Source organism: Thalassophryne amazonica, chromosome 1 (assembly GCF_902500255.1).
Source record: "Thalassophryne amazonica chromosome 1, fThaAma1.1, whole genome shotgun sequence".
Classification (NCBI taxonomy): domain Eukaryota; kingdom Metazoa; phylum Chordata; class Actinopteri; order Batrachoidiformes; family Batrachoididae; genus Thalassophryne; species Thalassophryne amazonica.
This window is the reverse complement of record NC_047103.1, coordinates 70,657,486-70,681,646: the sequence shown is the minus strand read 5'-3', so window position 1 is coordinate 70,681,646 and position 24,161 is coordinate 70,657,486. Positions and strand designations below refer to the sequence as shown.

Sequence of the window (24,161 nt, the reverse complement as noted above, 5' to 3'; positions counted from 1 at the left end):
TGTGATGGGGCTTGATCTTCGACACGTGGAACACTGGATGGATCCGCAGTGAGGCCGGAAGCTGAAGCCTCACTGCGGCGGGATTGATGACCTTAAGGATCTTGAAAGGACCTATGTATCTATCTTGCAATTTCGGGGAGGCCACTTGTAGTGGGATGTCCTTGGTGGACAACCACACTTCCTACCCGGGACGATACGTAGGGGCCGGGGTTCGCCGATGGTCTGCATGGGCCTTTGTCCTCATCCGGGCCTTCAGCAAAGCAGAGCGGGTGGTACGCCACACCCGACGGCACTTCCGTAGGTGGGCCTGGACCGAGGGCACACCGACCTCTCCCTCAACCACCGGAAACAACGGGGGCTGATACCCCAAACACACCTCAAAGGGGGGAGAGGCCGGTGGCTGACGACACTTGGCTGTTGCGGGCGTACTCGATCCAGGCCAGATGGGTACTCCAGGCCACCGGGTGCGCGGCTGTCACGCAGCGCAGGGTCTGCTCCATCTCTTGATTGGCCCGCTCTGCTTGCCCGTTGGTTTGGGGGTGGTATCCGGACGAGAGACTGACCGTGGCCCCCAGTTCCCGGCAGAAGCTCCTCCAGACATGCGAGGAGAACTGGGGACCGCGATCGGAGACGATGTCTGATGGAATCCCATGCAGCCGGACGACGTGGTGAACCAGGAGGTCTGCCGTCTCCTGGGCTGTTGGGAGCTTCGGGAGGGCCACGAAGTGGGCCGCCTTGGAGAATCGGTCCACTATCGTGAGGATGACGGTGTTTCCCTGGGACGGCGGGAGGCCCGTGACAAAATCCAGGCCGATGTGGGACCAGGGGCGATGAGGCATGGGCAGCGGCTGTAGCAGTCCCGGAGCCTTGCGATGGTCGGCCTTGCCCCTGGCGCAGGTGGTACAGGCCTGGATATAATCCCAGACGTCGGCCTCCAGGGACGCCCACCAGAAGCGCTGCCGGACAACTGCCACGGTCCTTCGCACCCCTGGATGACAGGAGAGCTTAGAGCCGTGACAGAAGTCCAGGACTGCAGCCCTAGCTTCTGGTGGGACGTAAAGTCTGTTCTTCGGTCCAGTCTCGGGGTCCGGGCTTCGTGCCAGGGCCTCCCGGACGGTTCTCTCTACGTCCCAGGTGAGGGTGGCCACGATAGTGGACTCCGGGATGATGGGTTCCGGTGGATCCGATAACTCCGTTCTGACTTCGTCTTCGTGTACCCGGGACAAGGCATCCGATCTCTGGTTCTTGGTCCCGGGCCGGTAGGTGATGCGGAAGTCAAAACGGCCGAAGAACAGTGACCAGCGGGCTTGCCTGGGATTCAGCCGCTTGGCGGTCCTGATATACTCCTGGTTCCGGTGGTCAGTGAAAACCGTGAATGGCACAGACGTTCCCTCCAACAGATGTCTCCACTCTTCAAGAGCCTCTTTCACCGCGAGGAGCTCTCGATTGCCGACGTCATAGTTCCGTTCGGCCGGGGTCAACCTGCGGGAAAAATAGGCACACAGATGAAGGACCTTATCGGTCTTCCCGCTCTGGGACAGCGCAGCTCCTATCCCTGAGTCCGAGGCGTCCACTTCAACCACTAACTGGCGACTAGGATCGGGCTGCACCAGAACGGGTGCAGACGAGAAGCGCCGTTTCAACTCCTTGAACGCGGCATCGCAACGATCCGACCAGGTGAAGGGGACTTTTGGTGAGGTCAGGGCTGTCAGGGGGCTAACTACCTGACTGTAGCCCTTAATGAACCTCCTGTAGAAATTAGCAAAGCCGAGGAACTGTTGCAGCTTCCTACGGCTTGTGGGTTGGGGCCAGTCTCTCACCGCCGCAACCTTGGCCGGATCGGGAGCGACGGAGTTGGGGGAGATGATGAACCCCAGGAAGGACAAAGAGGTGCGGTGAAACTCACACTTCTCGCCCTTAACAAACAGCCGGTTCTCCAATAACCGCTGCAGGACCTGACGTACATGTCGAACATGGGTCTCAGGATCCGGAGAAAAGATGAGTATGTCGTCAAGATATACGAAGACGAATCGGTGCAGGAAGTCCCGCAAGACATTAACCAATGCTTGGAACGTCGCGGGAGCGTTTGTAAGACCGAATGGCATGACCAGGTACTCAAAATGACCTAACGGGGTGTTGAATGCCGTCTTCCACTCGTCTCCCTTCCGGATCCGAACCAGGTGATACGCATTCCTAAGATCAAGCTTGGTGAATATCTTAGCTCCATGCAGGGGCGTGAACACCGATCCAACAAGGGTAAGGGGTATCGGTTACGAACCGTGATTTCGTTCAGCCCCCTGTAATCGATGCATGGACGTAATCCGCCATCCTTTTTCCCCACAAAAAAGAAACCCGCACCCATCGGGGAGGTGGAATTCCGGATCAACCCGGCAGCCAAAGAGTCCCGGATGTAGGTCTCCATTGATTCGCGTTCAGGTCGTGAGAGGTTGTACAGCCTACTGGACGGGAACTCAACACCTGGAACCAAATCAATGGCACAATCATACGGGCGGTGCGGGGAAAGGGTGAGCACCAGATCCTTGCTAAACACCTCCGCAAGGTCATGGTACTGCACCGGAACCGTCCCTAGATTGGGCGGGGCTCTGACCTCCTCCCTGGCCTGGGAACCGGGAGGAACCGAGGAACCTAAACATACCCGATGGCAGGTCTCGCTCCACTGAACTACTACCCCGGACGGCCAATCGATCTGGGGATTGTGTTTCAACATCCAAGGGAACCCTAAAATCACACGGGAGGTGGCCGGAGTCACAAAAAACTCGATCTCCTCCCGGTGATTCCCCGACATCTTGTGAGTGATTGGAGGGAGTAGGGAGCCATCTAGCGTCCGTACCTGCACAGGCGAGGTAAGCGCCACCAGAGGGAACCCTATCTCCCTGGCCCATTTGCTGTCTAGCAAATTCCCTTCTGAGCCCGTGTCCACCAGTGCTGGGGCCTTCAGGGTTAAATCCTCATACAGGATGGTAACTGGGAGTCGTGTGGCGATGTGGGTGTGTCCCACGTGAATGTCTCGGCCCACCCCTAGCCCAGTTTCTAGGGGCGGGCATTGGTGTTTAACCGCTCGGGGCAGTCTCTTAATTGATGCTCAATCGAGCCACAAACAAAACACGCCCCGTGGGCCAGCCTCCTTTGTGTAACCGGTGCCTTAAATGTTGCCCTACTCGTGTCCATAGCTTCGTCAGCAGGGGGGGCTGTAACTGCACGGAGCGCAGGGGCCATGGAGCGTGGGGAGGGCGGAACGCGGTCGGAACCGGAAGGGAGAGGGACGACGCGTGCCCGGCCACGCCCTTCGTCTCGTTCCCGACGGCGCTCTTCTAACCGATTGTCTAATCGTATGACAAGATCGATGAGCCCATCTAAATCCCGCGGTTCGTCCTTAGCCACCAGGTGCTCCCTTGAGGACCACGACAGTCTGTTTACAAAGGCAGCGCGGAGGGCAGTGCTATTCCAGCCGGACCTCGCAGCCCGCGATGCGGGAAGTCGACTGCATAGGCAGCTGCGCTCCGGCGCCCCTGTCTCATTGACAGCAGCAGGGCTGAAGCGGTCTCTCCTCTATTAGGGTGATCGAACACTGTTCTGAACTCCCTCACAAACCCATCATATGTCTGAAGGAGCCGTGAATTTTGCTCCCAAAGCGCTGTAGCCCAAGCGCGTGCCTCACCACGAAGCAGGTTTATCACATAAGCTACTTTGCTAGCATCAGTCGCGTACATGACGGGACGCTGTACGAAGACGAGCGAACACTGCATAAGGAAATCCGCGCACGTCTCCCACACAGCCTCCGTACGGCTCTGGGGGGCTTATGTATGCTTCAGGGGAAGGTGGAAGGGGTCGTTGAACGACCAGTGGAACGTCACTGTTACGCACAGGGTCGACGGGAGGGAGAGCCGCAGCGGCGCCCGGAGGGCGCGCTTCCACCTGCGTGGCGAGAGCCTCCACCCTGCGGTTCAGGAGGACGTTCTGCTCGGTCATCAAATCCACCGAGTCGTGAAAGCGGTGAGGATCCGCTGCAACTCACCGATCACCCTCCCGCGGACGCCTGTGCGCCCTGTTCTTCCATTGGCCGTTCAACAGCCGGTTGACGCCCCTCGGGATCCATGATGCTGGCCGAGATATCCTGTTGTGAAAGTGTAGGAACACGGACCCACAACAGGGGGCGCAAATGAACGGACAATGGAGTAAGTCAAATAACAAAGCTTTACTGTTGTGAAACTCGCACAACAAACACAACCGATTACAATTTCGGGAACAAGCCGAATTCCAATGGTGTCGTGTGGGCAGGCTCGAAGGTAGGAGACATCTGTCCAAGTCGAACCGGAACCACTCGATTTCCACCGCCACCGCAACCCCGGGAATACTGGAGCCGCCAAGTCCCGAACTCCCAGGTGACCACTGCCTCCGCTTGTCGGATCTGGTACTGCTGGCGAGGAACAAAAACAGTCAGAGGTGGGTGCGCTGCACCCAGCAACACGGACGGTGGTAACACCACCTCCCCCTCTCGTCAAGTAAACACTGAAGTGCAGGAGTGTGTGTACTTATCCAACACTGTCTCCTGCTGTTCTTCTCTCTCTCTGTATAAAGGCAAAAAGTATTCAAGGTTGATATAGTCGGCTGGATACGTTACCTCCTCGGTAGAAACGATATCTCGGCAATGAGGTGGAGCTGCCGTCCTGCTGATATACCCCTCTGATGATTGCTGTCAGCTGTCTCAGGTGATGGGTGACAGCTGTCACCCTGGCTGCTCCTGTGTGGCGGCAGCGCCCTCTGGTGCCTGGAGCCCGCACTCCAGGCAGGGCGCCCTCTGGTAGTGGTGGGCCAGCAGTACCTCCTCTTCAGCGGCCCACACAACATGTACCCCACCTCTCACCCAATGAGCGCTATGATAGGCAAGCCCAGTCTCATATTTTTTTTGTTTTTAGGGGGTAATACCATCACAAAATGTATTACATTTTCATGACACTGTCACCCTTCACTCACTAACCCTAACCTTAATCCAAATCTCAAAGCCCCCCATCCCCGTGTCACCCCAAATTTCATGATCTCATCATGAAATTTGGACATCATCACAAAAATGAACTTCATTTGTAATGATAGCACAAAGAAATAGATTAAATCACTTTTTTGACACCATTGTGAACATGTTATGAGATTGGGTTGGATAGGCTCCAGCTCCGCATGACCTGTAACTGGAATAAGATGGTATAGAAAATGAATGAATGAATAAAAGAAAATGTATATAATAATAATAATAATAATAATAATAATAATAATAATAATAATAATAATAATAATACAGTGCTTCCCAAATGATTGCCACATATGTTTACATTAACATATCATAAAACATTCACGATACAAAAATTGATAAAATGTGATAATTAAAAACAAAAAGGAAAAAATAATCTTAAAATTTTAATTATAGGTATGTATTCTGGAATCAAAACCTGACAAGCTATTGCAGTTCAGTTTTTCCAGTTAAAGGACAACATAAACTGCTATCTGCAAATTCAATTTAATGTGCATTTGGAGTCAGCATGAATCGTAGTGAAAATGACTGACTATCCAGTGACTGGAAGCATGCGTAATCAAAAAATGTACACTTCACAGAATACTGAATTTTCATGTGGTATATTATAGATATATTTCTGTTTTTAGGATAATAAACCATTCTCAAACATATCCACATATCCATTAAATGATCAAAACTGACTTTCCACATTCATCCCATCATCTGCAAATAGATGGGATGATGCAATTCTCACATATTTCAGGATCAGCATCTAAGATGCTCAATCTTAGTTTCAGTATGGGAATAATAGTAACTATCCAAATGACAATACTCCAAAAAATAAATTATTTATTCCTTTTATAATCCCAATTCAAACAGTGATTTTAATAAATTTGTAAAAATCTACAAAAAAACCCAAACTTTTTGCTCATTGTCATTATAGTGCACTGTGTGCGCTTATGGTCATTATCCTGCTGAAAGGTGAACCATCTCCCCAGTCTGAGATCAAGAGCACTCTGGAGCAGGTCATCCAGGATGTCTCTGTACATTGTTGCTTTCATCTTCCCCTCAATCCTGTCTGGTCTCCCAGTTCCTGCCACTGAAAAACATCTTCACAGCATGATGCTGCCACCACCATGCTTCACTGTAGGGATGGTGTCTGGTTACCTCCAAACATGATGTCTGGCATTCACACCAAAGAGCTCAATCTTTGTCTTGTCAGACTAGAGAATTTTGTTTCTCGTGGTCTGAGAGTCATTCAGGTGCCTTTTGGCAAACTTCAGGCGGGCTGCCATGTGCCTTTTATGAACGAGTGGCTTCCATCTGGCCACTCTACCATACAGATGGATCGCTGCAGAGATGATTGTCCTACTGGAAGGTTCTCCTCTCTCCACAGAGGAATGCTGGAGCTCTGACAGAGTGACCATTGGATTCTCAGTCACCTCCCTGACTAAGGCCCTTCTCCCCTGTTCGCTCAGTTTAGAGGGGCGGCCAGCTCTCGGAAAAGACCTGGTGGATCTGAATTTCTGACCGCAGTTTACATATTCTGATGGCAGCAAAACAGGGTCCAAAATGATTTGAGCGCATACGAGGGAACCTCGAGATGGATCTGGCATGGTATGCCTGTTGGTATGACCTGCACGTGCTACGTGTAAATAATATCCACCACCTCAGCCCACCCCCCATTGAGCAGCTGCAGCATGTGTAACCACATCACGCAGCTGCTGTGAAAATAAAAAAATAAATAAAAATTACATGCCACCCATGGGATTTGAACTTGTACTTTCCAAAAGCTCTGATTGCCAGCCAGAAACTTGACCAACAAGCTCCATCGCTGTCCTGTAAAAGGTGCGGGAAAATGCCTGATATCAAGAAGGACATGGATGTATTTAAGAAGAAATAAAACCGCACACACCATATAAAAACACCACATTTTATTGAATCCCTCTTTTCAAGTGGGCAATGCAAGTATGATCCGTCTGTTCCTCTGTAGATGATCCATGGTCATAGACATACAGTTATGAAATGACAGGAATGAGAAGCAGGGTGCACTGATCATGTCCACATCTGCTGGCAGGGTGTCCAGCTGGCCCCACACGTGTGTCCTGCCCAACACACGTCTTGAGAATGGTGTGCCGTAGGACAGATGCCTCATCATGCGAAACAAAGCTCACGTGGGTGACGTGACATTCAGATCGTTTTATGATCTGACGGTCCGTTTCATGTGGGGTAGCCTGTTAATGTGCGCGCCATGTGCACGCTTGCTGCAGCCCATTGCAACAGTGATATATGTTTTTATGTATGTCCACGTGAGGACAGTGAGCAGACACATGCGCGTCACAGTTGGCAGTTGTTCGTTCATATCCATCCAAACATGGTACGTGTTCCCAAGCCGTGACGTCACATGCCCCTTGACCAAATATAACTACAACACCACACCACAACACCATAAACTAGACCCTTACCAAAAAGTAGTATATGCAAGTATGTTTCAAGTATACTTCTAGTTAACTTTTTATATACTTATCAGTACTATTTTTTGGTAAGGGGAGCCTTTACAGAGTTATGGTTTGATTGCTTTGGGGGATTTCCTGTTGGATGGCGGACAACATCGGAGGAAACAAATCATCTTACCTCTTAATATATGTGACCTTCAAATGCTGTGAAGTGGCTGAATATAACTCGGTGGATTCAACTGGAGCATATCAGCACTGAAAGAATTAGGGATCACAAATAGGTGTGTGATCAACCAAAGCTACATATGTGTAAATGGAATGGTAATTGAATTGGGAAGCATATATAGGAATGTTTTAGTCAAAAGCATACTTTGTGAAATTTGGGGGCTTTTTGTGAAGAGGTTGGAGTTGCATCAGAAGTGGGGTGAGCTGTGGGTAATGTTGAATTTTAATGATGGCTCAAGCATCAATACAGTCACTGGTTGTCTTTTCAACCACCTCATCATTGTGGACACTGGACTACACTGTATGTGGTTGCTTTGCTGCAACATTTCTGTCACTGCATGTTCTGACAAGATTGGTTTGTGCTTTTTGTTCTGTTTTGCTAGTATGGCCATAACAGGGTTAAGTTTAGCCATCTCTGAACTTGTTCAAGGTCTGTGTCCCAAGAATGTTCCCTGCGAGTTTTAAGACTCTTGCAGTAATAGGAATGGAAGTATAGGACTGAACACAGACAGATGGACAGATGGACGGACAGATGGACGGACAGGCAGATGAATGCAAAGCCTTCGCAATACCCAATGGCCATATTTGATGGCCTTGCGTAAAAATAGAACAGTTACTGACACAGTATTTGTTGTTTATAATATTAGTTTAAAAAACTGAGTGTATCTTGTATTTACGGAGTTTTACCTAAGTTTGTCGAAACACAGGCACTTTTCACAGGCACACTCGAGTCAGCCACCAGCCTCTGTGAGTGTTTGCACACAGCACCAACGACGATATAAAGAGCTCTTTCTCTGCACTCAGGCTAGTTGTCTGTCTAATGTAAGCAAGAAAAAGTTCTCTCTCTTCCCTAACATTATTTTTGGCTGCCACAGTATTTCATAGAAATAGATTCACTTCAGAATCTTGCATCAGTTGGAGCGTTTCACTAAAGTTGTCTAAGTGTTTGTGGGTAATAAACTGGGCAGTAAGAGCATCAAATTTTATTTATTTTGAGTGTTTCTCAGACTGTCTTGTTATTTCTCAATTATATATCTGCTTTTTCACACACAGTGACAACTATGTATTTACTAAATGTTTTCTATCCAGCAGCAAATGAACATCTACAGTTGATGTGTTTTGAGAATAGTAATACACATACACACAGAAGTGTAGTCAAGGGAGAAATTGCTGCACACTTTTAAAATAAATCTACATGATTTACTTGAGTAAACAGACCACAGAGTGTGAACACAGATGGATGAGAGGACACATTTAACAATTTTCGTTAAAATATCTCTATTCCTACTAAGTTGCTTGTTGCAAGACAAGTCAGAAGTCTCTGTTCTTTACACTGAAATTGTAAGTTTTATACCATTTCCCCCTCAAAAAGATATGGTTTTAAACAGGAAGCAAAAAGAAATCTCTAGAATGTAAGTTAAACTGAATAAAATTCAGTTGTTAAATTACATGTTGATTTATGTTTGTCTAATTTGTCTCAGTCTCCATATAATGTTCTTTTGGCTTAATGCTCTGGGTCACCACAGTAGGTCCAATATAGACTGAAGCTATTAAAATAATAGGGTGTGGATTATTTTCACCACAAAAACAGTTTAAGAAGACTCTAGCCACCAGACTGGGCAAATGTAGTTCACACAAAGGTAATCTGGTAAACCAATGATCCAGTTTAAGGCAAAATATTTCTCTCATCCATTCTTGATTCTTCTTTCATGACGAGCTATAAGTCAGTGTCAATGTTTTAGATTCAGTGTTATAGTTTGACATGTTTTCTAAAAGATTAAGTTATAAAAATGGCAGTGTTGATATACTATAAATTTGAACAATACAACAACATATTAAAGACCCTTTTTATCCAAGGCCGTAAATGTGATAACTGGGCACAGAATAATATATTCACAGAATTTCTTCTCCTTTTGATTGTTCCTGCTCATTCATCTCCATCCCACCCAGCCCCCGTATTCCACTCTGTACATCTTCCATCACCACGTCCATAAACCTATTTTTTGACCTTCCTCTTCCCCTCCTCCTTGGCAGCTGCATCCTTCTCCCAGTATACCCCACATCCCATCTCTGCACATGCCCAAACCATCTCAATCTCACCTCTCTCATGACATCTCCAAAACATCCTACCTGTACTGACTCTCTGATGTCCTCATTCCCAGTCTTTCTGATACTCATTTATTACGTCCGCTAAGGACGCAATAAAATCACCTGCGTTTATTTGTCTATCTGCCTGTTAGCAGGATTATGTCAAAACTACTGCATGGATTTTGACAAAAAGTTTCACAACAGATAGATATTAAGCCATGGAAGAACCCATTAAATTTTGGAGTTGATCTGGATCTGGATTTTGGATCAAATTTCACTTTATATAAACTTTGAAAGGTTTACTGTTAGCAGGATTACATCAAAACTACTGCACAGAGTTTGACTAAATTTTCAGCACAGATACATATTAGGCCATGACAGACTCCATTACATTTTGGAGGTGATCTGGACCCGGATTCTGGATCGAGTTTCACTTTATATAGTGTTTGAAGGATTATGTCAAAACTACTTGACGGATTCTCACCAAAGTTTCACCACTGATACATATTAGACCATGGAAGACTCCATTAAATTTTGGAGGTAATCTGGATCCAAATCTGGATTCTGGACCACGGTTTCACTTTATATACACTTTGAAGGATTACGTCAAAACTACTTAACAGATTTTGACAAAATTTTCAACACAGATACATCATGTATCTGTGTTGAAAATTTTATGTAACATGTATCATACATGTTAAGCCATGGAAGACACCATTAATTTTTGGAGGTGATCCGGATCCAGATTGGCGGACGTCAGAAATCTCTGATTGCTCTTGTGTGAGACCATAGGCTGGCAAGTACAGGTTTAGACTTATTTCTGCCAGGGCTGTAACCAGTCATCTAAAATGACAACTGAGTATTTTTAATGCAAGGTCTGTCTGGAGAATCCTTGAGTACTACTGGAATGACCATGTCTCAAATGATGGTATAAAAAATGCACACCAAAAAAAGAAGAAGAAGAAAATAACAACAACAGTGATTCTTATATTTACTTTGATTTCTATTTCATTGGAAACAGTAGAACCCAACATATTTTATGTTTTCTGTGTCCAACTTCATTTAATTTTTTAACATAAGAGGTCTGTTAGAAAAGTATCGGACCTTTTTATTTTTTGCAAAAACCTGATGGATTTGAATCACGTGTGCTTGCATCAGCCAACCTTGAACCTTCGTGCGCATGCATGAATTTTTTCACGCCTGTCGATTGCGTCATTTGCTGGTAAGCATCCTTTGTGTGAGGACATGTGTAGTGCGCTCGGCAGATTTTCATTGCAAGGAAAAAGATGGAATGACTAGAGCAGCGCAGCATCAAATTTTGCCAGAAACTGGGCAACAGCCAGGTGGAAACCATTTGGAAGATTCAGATGGCTTTCGGTGACGATCCTATGGGCATCACACAGATTAAGGAGCGGTACAACCGGATTAAAGACGTCCGCGCAACGGTAGAGAGCGAGCCACGCTCTGGTCGGCCATCAACATGCTGAAATGACCAGGTCATTCCAAAGTGAACGCTGTGGTGATGCGGGGACCGTCGTGTCACTATCTGAAAATTGCAGAAGAGGTGGACATCAGCACTTTTCAGCAAATTCCATTGTGACAGAAGATTTGGCCATGAAAAGAGTGGCTGTGAAATTCGTGCCGAAGCTGCTGACGGCGGAGCAAAAGCACCTTCGTTATTTTATCCCATTTTTCCTGTAAACACATCTCAAGGTGTGCAACAGTACAGGGTTATTGTTGTATTTTTGTTCCAAAATTCTCAACATACGTATTCTCCATTGGGGACAAGTCTTCCGAGGCAGCCATGCTTTTGTAGTGTTGCAGAATGTGGTTTTACATTGTCTTGTTGAGGGTCCTGTCACAGTAGAGCATGAATGCTGCATGAATCACACGAATTAGCAAAACAAACAAAAGTCGAGCTGCATTCGTACGGGACAGAAAATTAAGGCAATGTGAATGGCAGATGTACAGCCATGTATGAATGCTGTATGAATAGCCAGAATGTGGTTTGAAGTTGACTCGAATGATTCTCACACATCCAGGGTGATGATGTGCAGTACAACCACCGTACGAATATTCCCCAGTGTGAATGCAGCACAACAGTGATATGCCTGTTCTCTACATTCATGCTGGGCAATTTGGCGTATTTTCCAAAGCGCCACACAAATACTGTCCGAGGAATTGAAATGTCATTCGATTGCAGTTCAAATTGCACGAATGATGCTCGGATGTCCATTTGTACAGCATTCATGCTCATTCATACTCTAGTGTGACGGGAGGACAGTCGGGACATTAGGTAAGGATTCGACCTGTTCGAATAATTTGTACAGCCCCTCGATCACAGTTTGAATGGTTCGAAAGGCGTATGAATTGCAGTATGAATGTCATACCGTATTCGTATGGCAGTAGACTGCAACTCGACCACCTCAAATGTTTTCTAGCATGGCCAACACATGAAAGTAGAGTGCATGTGCTCTTTCTCCATAAATTTGCCGACTGCTGTGAGAATGCTGCACAAGGCATTCCGAGTGCAGTTCGCATTCAGCACGACTTGCACAAATGTCATTCGAATGGGCATTCATACGGCATTCGTGTTCTTTTGTGCTGTAGTGTGACGGGGGTGTGAAAAATACATGGATGTCTCTGGAAAATATGCAATCTTGAAGGCAGCATATGCTGTTCTAAAACCACAATGTACTTTTCTGCATTCATGCAGAATTCTAAATTACCTTTGCCAAGGGAAATGATACAATCCTATACCATGACAGGCCCTGGTTTTTGGACTTCTTACTGATAACACTCTGGATGGACCTGTTTATCTTTGGTCCAGAACAGACAACATCCATTTCTTCCAAAAATCTCTAGAATACTGACTCATCTGACCAAAACATACATTTTCACTGTGTGATGGACCACCCCAGATGCCTCCAAGCCCAGAGAAGCCAATGCTGCCTTTGGTCAAATTTAACATAAGGGTTTTTGGATGGTAAAGATTTAAGTAGCATTTGTGAATGTAACTCCGTATTGTAGTGCTTGATAATGGTTTCCAAAAGTGATCCATTGCCCATGTGGCATTAGCAGCTATTGATGAATGATGCTTCTTGATGCAATTTCAGCTGAGGCCTCCAATATTACAGGTATTTATCTTGTGTCCTTGTCCTTTACGCACTGAAATTCCTCCCAGTTCCATGAATCACTTAATGATATTATGCAGTATTGAAGGAGAAATATGCATCCCCTCCAGTGTCTCTTTGCGGAACATTTTCAACATTTCAATAATTTCATCACGTATTTATTAAAAAAAAAAACCCTTCGAAATCCTTTGCCCAACTTTGATCCAAACAGACTCAGCCTTTTGTGGATGCAGCTTTTGTGCCAAATCATGAATGCAGTCACTTGTTGGCATCACGTGTTTGAAACAGCATCATTATTCATTTATTTTAACCTCATTACTAGCGTTTTAAAATTTGCAGGGGTGGTGGCCAAGTGGCTAATACACTTGGTTTCAGTTCAGAAGGCTCAGGGTTCAAATTCCACCCCTGCCACATTTCTCCATGTAATGTGGAGTTGTGTCTGGAAGGGCATCCGGCGTAAAACCTGTGCCAATTCAACATGCAGATCCACCTTGGATTTGCTGTGGCGACCCCGAGTGCAAACAAGGGAGCAGCCGAAGGGACTTACCTACTAGCGTTTTAAAATTTGAATTTTGCATACCTTTCTACTTTAGTTTGAGTTGGGGTTGTACTTGCAATATGAGGGATAGTCAGCTATGACACTATGGCTATGTCGTGTGCTTCCTTGAGTGTGATCCAGCTCACAGATGCTTCAGTGGTTCAGGACCTCTGCAACTAGAAATGCTCAAGGGGACCCTACATATCACAGTCTGCAGCAGCTTCACAGGTCCTTTCAGGAGGCAAAGATGGATCGGTGGTTAGCAATCAGGATCCAGGTAGGTTCCATAGTGAGGTGAATGCTTCAACATGCAGCACCAGTGGATGCTCCTAGGTCTATTATTTATTATTAATGAATTGTCACATCCATTGTACAGAGATTTTGAACTTTTATCCCCATGGAGATTGTTATACCAAAGGCAAGTACAAATATCTACAACACATCCTTTGTACCAAGTGTGGTTAGAATTATAAATGAAGTGAGGATTCTAGACTCAGTGTTCTTCTGTCTTTGCAGTAGGTCCGTGTGACATGTGATAGGTGTTTCATGGATGTTTGTGAGTTTTATTTTATTCATAGGAGAATTGTTGTTTCAGTGCATTTTTTATGGTTGTTTGCTGTGATATATGGCATTTTTATAACATGTTTTTATGGTGAAACGAAAGACAAATTTCCATGTAGGCAATAAAGGTTTTGTATTATATCTTATTGCATCATAGTCTTGTTGAATTACTTGAATGTAACCTGCAAGTCTACACCCCAAGCACATCATGACTGTGCCATTACAACTCAATTGGTGTACAGAGGCAAAAAATTCAAAAACTGTGTCACTGCCCAAATATGTACATACCTTATTGCATGAATTCTTACATTCCGGTTTTGTTCTTTTCATTTGCCATGAGTGGCTGTGAATGGAGGCACTCAATCTCTGTTTACATGGATGGTTTGTAGACTTTACAGGTAGGAACCAATCCATCCTCCCACCCCTTTCAGACACATAGTTATACTGTGCAAAATCCAGTTTCAGTTGACAACAAAAACAAAAACAGCAAACGCAGCAACAGTATACTTGTGTGAAGTGCCCTTGAGGCAACTTTTGTTGTGATTTGGCACTATATAAATGAAAATAAATTGAAATTGAATTGAAAATTATATGACTTCATTGTAACCTTACATTTCCACAGTGTGAGCAAATGGAAGCAAATAATCCATTTTCACTACAGTCTATGATTCTCCTCTGAATGTGAAGTGCAGCACTGAGATTGAACTCACTTGCAATGCTACATTTTTCTACCTAATTATGTCCACCAGGGGCATAGTAAAATCATCAGCATTTATTTATTTGTCTGTCTGTCTGTCTGTTAGCAGGATTACATCAAACTACTGCACAAATTTTTACCACAGATCGATATTAGGCCATTGAAGACTCCATTATTTTTTGGAGGTGATCCGGATCCGGATTCTGGATCAAGATTTCACTTTATATAGGCTTTGAAGGATTACGTCAAGAAAAATAAAACTACTTCATGGATTCTCACCAAATTTGCACCACAGATAGATATTAGGGCATGGCACTGTATTTTGGAGGTGATAAGGATCCGGATTGGGTGGACGTCAGAAATCTCAGATTTCCATCTGTATTTCAGTCCATGAATATCGAACTCAATCTGCTTTATTTTTTAGCTTATTTTCAATGGCTTTATAAATCTCTTTTAAATGTTTCAAATCAAATGCATTTTGGAATATCAGACTTGTCTGTATTTTCAAAAAGGATGTTTTGCATGAAAGAATAGTGACATATTTTTTTCTGTCTTTGCTGCCAACATCAGATCTGAGTGTAATGAGAAAAATGTATCTTCCTTGCTTTAGCATGTAATTACAAGGTGAATTATGCAGAATGAGGAAAAAGAAAAATGATTGCAATTATGTAATGACACACTGAGAAAAAAAGTGTAATTGGGATGATGTGAACTGCAATGCAAATGGAGAAAAAGAGGCCTGGCCTGCAGGTGTTCAGTAATGAAAAGCAGCTGGCCTGATCCTACATCGCATGAAAGAAACAATCTTGCATCCAGATGTGCAACAAGCAGTTGATGCCAAAGTTTGGAATGTCCTTCTGGCTGAACAGCCTATAGCTGACGGGCACCTAAACTGAGGGCTTCACCTGATTTATTGAAAAAAACAAACATACATAGTTTTAGGGCCTCTATGTGTGAGAGGACTTGATAATCCTTTGCTTGAACACAGTGTGTCCAGATATGTAGCAATAATACTTTGGATCCAAATATTAGATGATTGTCATGTTACATTGTTGGCTATAGTGAAATTTGTTTTAGTTTTTAATTATATTATAAACATCTGTGTGGGATTTTCACTCATGACGTGACACCCCCACTTGTCCTTTCTGGTGTGCATTCGGTTCCTTTTTTTATTTTGACACAAACTCAAGCATCCTGTTACTGTACAAACTAGCCAGTTCACTTGAAACCCTCTCCCTTTTCTGTTTTGCAGAATCGCAGCAATTACTTTATCACTGTACTCAATTTTTTTATTCATTCATTTTCTATACCTGCTTACTCCAGTCAAAGGTTCCAGTGGGCTGGAGCCTATCCCAGTATCATAGGGCATGAAGCTTGGTACACCCAGGACAGGAAGCCAGTCTGTCACAGGGCCACATATAGACAAAGAAACACTTTCAAACTTGCACACCACACCAACCCTCATTTAGAGTTATCAATTCACCTAACCTACATGTCTTTGGATGTGGGAGGAAGCCGGAGCACCAGAGGGAACCCTACGCAAACACAGGGAGAACATGCAAACTAAATACAGAAAGGCCACAGGTGGAAGAGATCCCATGACCTTATTGCTGTAAGGCACCATGCTGAAGCATGTTTTTTTGTTGGTTTGTTTGTTTTGTTGTTTTGTTTTTTTTTTTGCATTTAATTTTTATTTATTATTTGGTAGGATGCAATTTAAACTGGTAGAGTTGAACTTGAGAGGCAAAAAATAACAATTTCTGTTCTCAAAACATTCTGGCACTCGGAAGCTACACATAAATGAAAAAACGAAACGAGGTTGGACAACTTTCTAGTTTTGTAAAATGATCAGAGGTGGGAAACACCAGCTTCAGCAAGCTTCAGTTAACACTGCACTGTGAAACACTCCTGGGCCACTGTTGGAGGTGAGATTCAAAGTTATATTACGCGGTGAGATCCATTCATCTCTGAGCCTGATGCGTGCAATGACATGTTACTGTGCATGAGACCACAGAGAAGCGCAAGTGCCCATGTATATAGAGATATGATGGAGGCAATAGTTCACATTATTTACGTCACCCATGAGAAGGACTGGACAAATATCTGTACTGTAGGTCTATTGTGGATATAACAGCCTGATCAGATTTGTGGCGGTGTGCACACAGTAGCGCATGTGCTTTTTGTTTGATAGCTGCTGTTCACATTCGCATTACATGATGAAGTGTGCCACATACATATAAACAGTTCCTTTGTGCTCCAGGGGGGGGGGCATTGGAGGTGGACATTATTATACGTGGCACGTGCGGTCATACCGGCAGGCTTTGCCTTGCCCAGATCCATCTTGAAGTTCCCTCGTATGGGCCTACAAATCATTTTCAAGATTGTGTTCTTGCCAGACCATCAGCTTATGTAAATTGAGGTTCAGATGGTGCTCAAATTGCACATGGAATCCATCAGATTAGGTGTCCCATCTCAGCTGTGCCCAGAGGTGTTTTGAACATGTGTAACACCACTCGGGCGCCCAGGCCAATTGTACTCTCGCAGATGGCTGATTCAAGAATGTTTTCGGACTTGCAACTGGACACTTTTTCAGATGTGGGCAGAATTGTCATTCTGATGCCATTCGGCCTCACATTCTGGCTATGTTGTGACAAGGATATAAACCTTTCTTCTGTTTTCCTTTAAGAATCACAATGTTACTTCTGATAAGCTTTTTGAAAGTTCCTCCAATCTATTGTGTTCAGGATAAATTACCAAAAACAAACAAACAAACAAACAAAAAAACAACCCCTTAATGTAAATTGCATTGCATAAATTCCATTTTGAACCAGTTTATTTGTTTTATTTTTAATTAGCTGAAATGACAAATGAGACATTCATACCAACTGGCACATCTACATGAGACCTCAAAAAAATGTGGATTGTGAGAGTGTATGATTGATGTTGTGGCTGTTTTCAAAACTAGTAAAGAATACATTCTGAAGTAGTGTACTATACTACTGCATCCAGGTCTCAAGGTAACGGTGAAGTTCACAGTAAGGTTTGTACTAAGTATGTCTTGTTTTCAGAATGGTTTCAAGGTTAGTGCTTTGGATGTCATGGTAGAACAAAATTGTGTTGGTTCGGCACAGAAATGAGGAAAGCCGGAGTTGGGTCTGGCTCAATGGGAAGACAGAGGGGCTACTGTAAAGTGAAGGTGGGTGGGCATCTTCACGGTACCTCAATGTGGCCTGTGGCCTGGGACATACATAAAACAACAAACCGGATAGTTTATGAAGGAGCCATCCTTCATCATCCCCTTTAGAAGCCAATTTTATGTTTCAAACATAAATGGACTTCAGTCTTGCCCCTGTCCCTAGTAACAGCGTAGAGCTTGCTGAGCAAAAAACGTAAATGATTGAGTTTGTCTTTCCCAGCCGCTTGTGTAGATAATAACAAACCAAAATACAGAACATTTAACAAGTACAAGTGATTTGTTGGTGGTTAACTTGATGTATCACATCAATCTAAGAGCAAAATTTGAGTTGCCTGTGTAATACCCCTTATATGTGTCTGCCGTGTCTCTACTGGATGGTTAGTGGATGCTGAGTGGATTATGGAAAATTAGGAACAGCTGTGGTTGATGCAACCAGTCTGCTCTGTGTACACCTGGTTCTGTAATGCTGCGTTTACACATAGGCAGGACGTGTTATGATTGTCATTTGCGTCATTCTTGGCACATTCCTGACATTCTTAATGTTACTTAATGCATTTGAAGAGGTTACTTAATAGTGCGTGTTGGTGCGTGTATTCGTGATTTTCGTGAGCATGTTTTGTGGCTGTCAAAAAATCTTCCATGAATGTCACGCACCACCCTCATTTGCCTCATGTCATGAAAGTCACCACTAGGGGTGTTGATCCATCTTGATTTGTGGTGATCCTGAATAGAGCGTGACAGGATATTCTCTGACGTGTGCACAATTAAACCCTGCTGCACCACATTCAGTTTTCATTGATGCAGTATGCTGAAGAGAACAGTGACGGCAAATCAGCTAAAGGTTTCGTTCCAGTGCTCCTCAGTGCGCTCCTGGCCGGGTGCTCCACCTGCTGAATGTGCTGAGCATGGGAAAATGACGAGACAAGATCCGCGTGGGGGAGCCACACACTCTGGCCCTCTCAGTCCTCCTCCTCCTCCTTTCTGCACCATTTCAATGGCACAGAGCCCAACTACATGCAGTCACAAAGTTCTTCTGCTGTGGCTTTTGAGAAGCAAACTGGAGTGATCTAAATTGTTTTAACAACTAACGGTTGGAGAATAGTGGGGTGTGTGTGGAGACATTCGCCTCATTCACAACGTGATAGAACTTAACGATGCGTTGTTACGTGCAACAGCGTGCAATAGCGTGCAACAATGCGGAACATTATTCTTGACCATGCGTAATGGTTCCTGATAATTCTCCAGCAACACTGCCATTAATCGCAATGCATGGTAGGTTGCAGCAGTTCCTTAGGACACTTGACGCCTCTGCCTCAAATCATCACATTCATGATCATGACCAAGAATGTGTACTTTGTGGCATTCCTGACGTGCCATCGTTATGTGTAAACACAGCATAAGATCTAAGAAGGTAAGCAGAGTGTGTCCTTAGTAGTACTTAAATGGAAGATGTCTTTGGAAAACCAGAGGCTGTCTTTCTCTAGGTGAAACTGACGTTGCATCAGGAAGGGCATCTGGCATAAAACCTGTGCCACATCCCACTGTGGATCTGGGGTGGATCTGCTGTGGTGTCCCCCTTGAAACGGGGACAGCTGAAAGGCAAACAACAGGAACAGCTGTGCTTGAAATGGCATTTAGTTTGTGTGCCACATGTTGAACATTGTACACAGTTTGTGCTCATTGGGTCACTTCCAGTGCCCGTACCCATCTTCACATTGAAATCAGCTAACAATAAAAATAGTGCTCACTGGGCAAAACATGATGTGCACTATGTGGTGAAATATGTGATAAAATATATAAAATATCAACACAAAACCAGAATGATGGAATGTGGAGCTGAGGACGACACCAAAAATTCACGTCAGTACTACAAATTATTGATGGCTGACAAACACTTTTTCAGACCTGTTTCAGAACACTGTCTGTATCAGAATAAAGACATGTCAGAGGACCGGGCTGGAGACAGGACACAAATGTGAGACTCATACAAGAGCATAATGTAAAAAATGGGTTTATTGAAGAGCCAGAAAAAGGTCAGTACACACGTAAACAAGCCAAAGTTAGCAACATTACCCAAAACGTGAAACCATGGTTGAGGTCAAAAACAGGCAAAGGGTTCAGAAAACAGCAAGGCAAAAAATGAGATCAAGAACTGTGGCAAAGAGCTGGAACAAAGACACTAAGGAACACGAACTGGAAAAGCATAGGTGAAAACAGAGGGTTTAAAGAAGAGTGATTCCAGCAGATGAGATACAGGTGTGGAAGAACAACAAGGAAAAGGGCGTGGCTAACAAAGAGACAGATGCACCCAAATCCCAACACCAGACAAGAGGTGCAGTTAAGCAACACCAAGCAGACCACATCATGAACATAATGAACAGACATAAGCCCCATGACAATGTTGTTCACTGGCACCTGCCAGATGGTTCACATTAAATTAAATTTTAAATTTAATATTTAATGACTTTGATGCTCTTTTGATAAATTTGAAAATAATTTGTGAAAATATAAACTCATATGTTAATCATTTGAAAAATAAATTTTATTTTATTACAAGCAGTGGAAATGAGATTCCTCCACCAAGTACCTGGGCTTACACTCTGGGACAGGGTGAGAAGCATGAATATCAAGAGTGACTCAAATGACAGCTGCTGCTTCTTCACATCGAAAGGAGCCAGCTGAGGTGGTTTGGGTATCTGGCATGGATGCCCCCATGGTCATCCTCTAGAGAGGGCTTCCAGACACATTGTTGTGTGGGCCGCTGAAGAGGAGGTACTGCTGGCCCACCACCAGAGGGCGCCCTGCCTGAAGTCCGGCTTCAGGCACGAGAGGGCACCGGAGCAACCGGAGTGGCAGCTGTCACTCATCAACAACGCCAGCTGTCACTCATCATCATCATCCACACCTCCATAAGAGCCAGGCAGCATCTTCACCTCACTGCCGAGAAATCGTCTACCAAACAAGTAAACATCTCAGCCTTTTTGGTGCCATACATTGGTAACGTCTTTACTTCTGTGCTTGACTGACATTAATTCTGAGTTTGCAGACTCGGTTTAGTGTGACTTCAGGATCTGCACGAGCTCCGAGAATTGTGATTGAGAGGTGGAGATGCTTTCCACCTTTATATTGAACTGTTGCTGGTGTTCACGCACCCCCATCACCTGTCTGTTCTTCCTGCCAGCAGTACCCGATCTGACAGCCGGAGGCAGTGGCCACCTGGGGACCCAGCGCATGGTGGCTCCAGGATTTCTTCAGGTCCGGTGGAGTGGAAGGGTGTGGGATCCGGCTCTTTTCTGGACGGGCGTCTTCTATCCTCGAGCTGCTCACACATCAGCGTAACTAATTTGACTGTTGATCTCAGTTGTGTTGTCTGTTGCTCTGTTGTGCACATTCACAACATTAAATTGTTATATTTGGCTGATTCCATTGTCCGTTCATTTGCGCCCCCTGTTGTGGGTCCGTGTTCCTACACTTTTCACAACAGGATTTCTCGGCCAGCGTCATGGATCCCGAGGGGCGTCAACCATGCTTGAACTGCCAATGGAAACACAGGGTGCACAGGCGTCGGCAGGAGGCATGTTAGGAGAGCTGCAGCAAATCTTAACCGCCTTCACTGCTCGGTTAGATTTAGTAACCGAGCAGAACGTCATACTCAATCGGAGGATGGAGCTGTCACCGCCCAGGTGGAAGCGCGCACTCCGGGCGCTGCTGCAGCACCTCCTCCAGCCGACCAAGCACAAAACAAACATTCCAGTGTGATTCAACTAACACCCCCCCCCCCCCCCCCCCAATCCCCTGAAGCATACTAAGCCCACCGGAACTGTATGGAGGTTGTGTCGAGACGTGCGCGGACTTCGTAATGCAGTGTTCGCTCGTCTTTGCACAACGTCCCGTCATGTACGCGTCAGATGCTAGCCGGGTGGCTTATGTCATCAATTTCCTTTGAGGAGAGGCACGAGCCTGGGTTACGGCACTCTGGGAGCAAAATTCACGGCTCCTAACGACATACTGGGTTTGTGAGGGAGTTTAAACAAGTGTTTGATCATCCCAATAGAGGCAGACCGCTTCGACTGTGCTGCTGTCTATGAGACAGGATGTCGGAGTGCAGCCAAGTACAGTCGACTTCCGCATCGCGGCTGCGAGTCCAGCTGGAATACGTTGCACTCCGCGCCGCCTTCGTAAATGGACTGTCTCCGGTCCTGAAGGAGCCTGCTGGCTAAGGATGAGCCACGGGATTTTGACGGGGTTGTCGACCTGGTTATACGTTGGACAACCAGTTAGAAAGAACACTGTCGATGTGGACCAGTCAGCGTGGAGAAAGGTGAATCATGCCTGCAGCCTGCAACAGTGTGATCCGCCACTCAGCCCTTTGTGGCAGCCGGGGGGGGGGGTTATCCTGTCCTACACCTTTAAACCAACACTCACCTGATGGGATTATACCCACTGACAGTAAATCATACAGTATTTGACCACAGCACAGACACAGATGGCTCCAGGGTGGAGCACGATGATCTCTAGCCCCCGCAAGAGTTGCAGATAATGGCAAACTGAGATTTGCTGTTAAAAAGCATAAATTTTTCAGCATTGCCACCACCATCGTCTGACAGATCTGGTTGCCACCACTTTCTGAAGTGCCCATGACCCATAGCGTGAGATATTGTTTATGCAAAATGTATGAAGTTTTCCATTATTCTCCTTGATTTGCAATAAAAATAGAGATAATTTCCCTGTGAAACAGCTTTAGGAACCACAGCCTGATGAAATGGAGACACACATGAAGTGACTATGCCGTACCATAGACAAGCAGGTTTCCCCTGTCAGAATGGTAATTATCATATTTTTTAACCAACGACTGCTATCCATAGCTCCATATACATGCGAATAAACAAGTACATAGTAACATGTTAAACTTTACTTTAAAATGCATTTTTGCACATTTGCCATGAGCTCTGTCACCAAACTGCTCAATAGTGTGCCCTGTGATCGACTTGCCCCACCAAGAGAAAAAAGGTCTGGAGCCACCACTGAGCACAGAGCCCAATATTAAACTGCACATTAATTGGTCTCAGTCCTTTAATTGAAACCATTGCTACTACTACTGTTACTGTGTCCACATGTCCAGTGTCATCTGTCTGAGCGTGTCCACCCTGATAACCATGTGTACATCCACCTAGGGGACCACAGGTAAAAAATCCTAACTTTTTCTTGCTAACAAACATAGTTTGTCTGGGCGTTTTACGCAGAAAACAGGAGTTTGGAAAGGACGCTTTTCATCCGTGCGTAAAATTGGCACGTACTGAATGAATGCCCTCAGCGCCTCTCTACAACCTCGGTTTTTGTTGTTTTGTGTTTCATATTTCATGTCCAGGTTAATCTCTTAATCCCGCGACCTCCGTCATCAGTCCAGTCGCGCTCCGATAAAAGCGCACTGGAAACCGTTTGGCCCCTCGCGTATTCTTACCTGTTCTGACACCAGTAGCCCGTAGAACCAGGATTAAAGTGATAACCACGCTTACATGGGAATCCATAAGCCACCTTTTCGTTTTCCACCTTGTGGAGCACCTTTGCATCTCCATGATCAGCCCCCACAAGTGAGTGAAAACTTTTGGGCGACTTCAAGTAAATTTAAAACGCGTCCCTTCCACAATCCCAAATGTGATGGAAGCTGCTACAAAAAAGCCATATGTGAGGAGTTTTTAGCCTCTTCTCTCAGTCACAGCGAGGCCCCCGATCCTTAAAAAAAAAAAAAAAAAACTCCCAGTGCCCAGCCTTCAGAGTGAAGGTCGTCGGGTTTTAACCAAAGCGCATGGAGTGCAGTCGGTGCGTCCGCGAGCAGGAGGGCTGGGCGACCTCCGCAAACCAGAGCAAGAGAAATGACAAGGGATCCAAACCCCGATTAGCAAATCACGGGCCTGGAAAGTCTCCTTCGGGTCCACCCATCAGCCTTAATGCGCCCCCAAGTCTCTGTAGGCAGAGTGCGTTTGGAGGAGGGCGGGGACCCGGTGGCACGCTTTTTATTAAGAACCTTGAATGATGCACAGTTACTCAGGTTTTTACCAAAACTTCATAATCTCTTCAGTTCCCTGTATACCTGTGAGTGGCTAGAATGGTCGATTTATTTATAGATACCTTTTGTTACAGGAGGATTTTTTTTTTTAAGTATAACTACAAAACAAAACCGTTGTATTTAATGTTGTATTTGATGGTGTATGAAGGACCACATTGGAAATAAGTGTTTTT

The 24,161-nt window shown here is 45.2% G+C and overlaps 1 protein-coding gene across 3 annotated transcripts in view; it reads right to left on the bottom strand.

The window, feature by feature from the left end:
• col11a1a (collagen, type XI, alpha 1a) overlaps positions 1 to 23,848 on the bottom strand; it is a 363,765-nt gene extending 339,917 nt beyond the window's left edge. For 2 of the 3 annotated variants that reach the window (XM_034171602.1, XM_034171606.1), the window contains exon 1: positions 23,383 to 23,848. The gene's annotated coding sequence lies outside the window, so the exon portion shown is untranslated. The remainder of the gene's footprint in view (positions 1 to 23,382) is intronic. The other variant, XM_034171594.1, reaches the window with a different exon arrangement.
• Between the last annotated feature and the right edge of the window lie 313 nt (positions 23,849 to 24,161).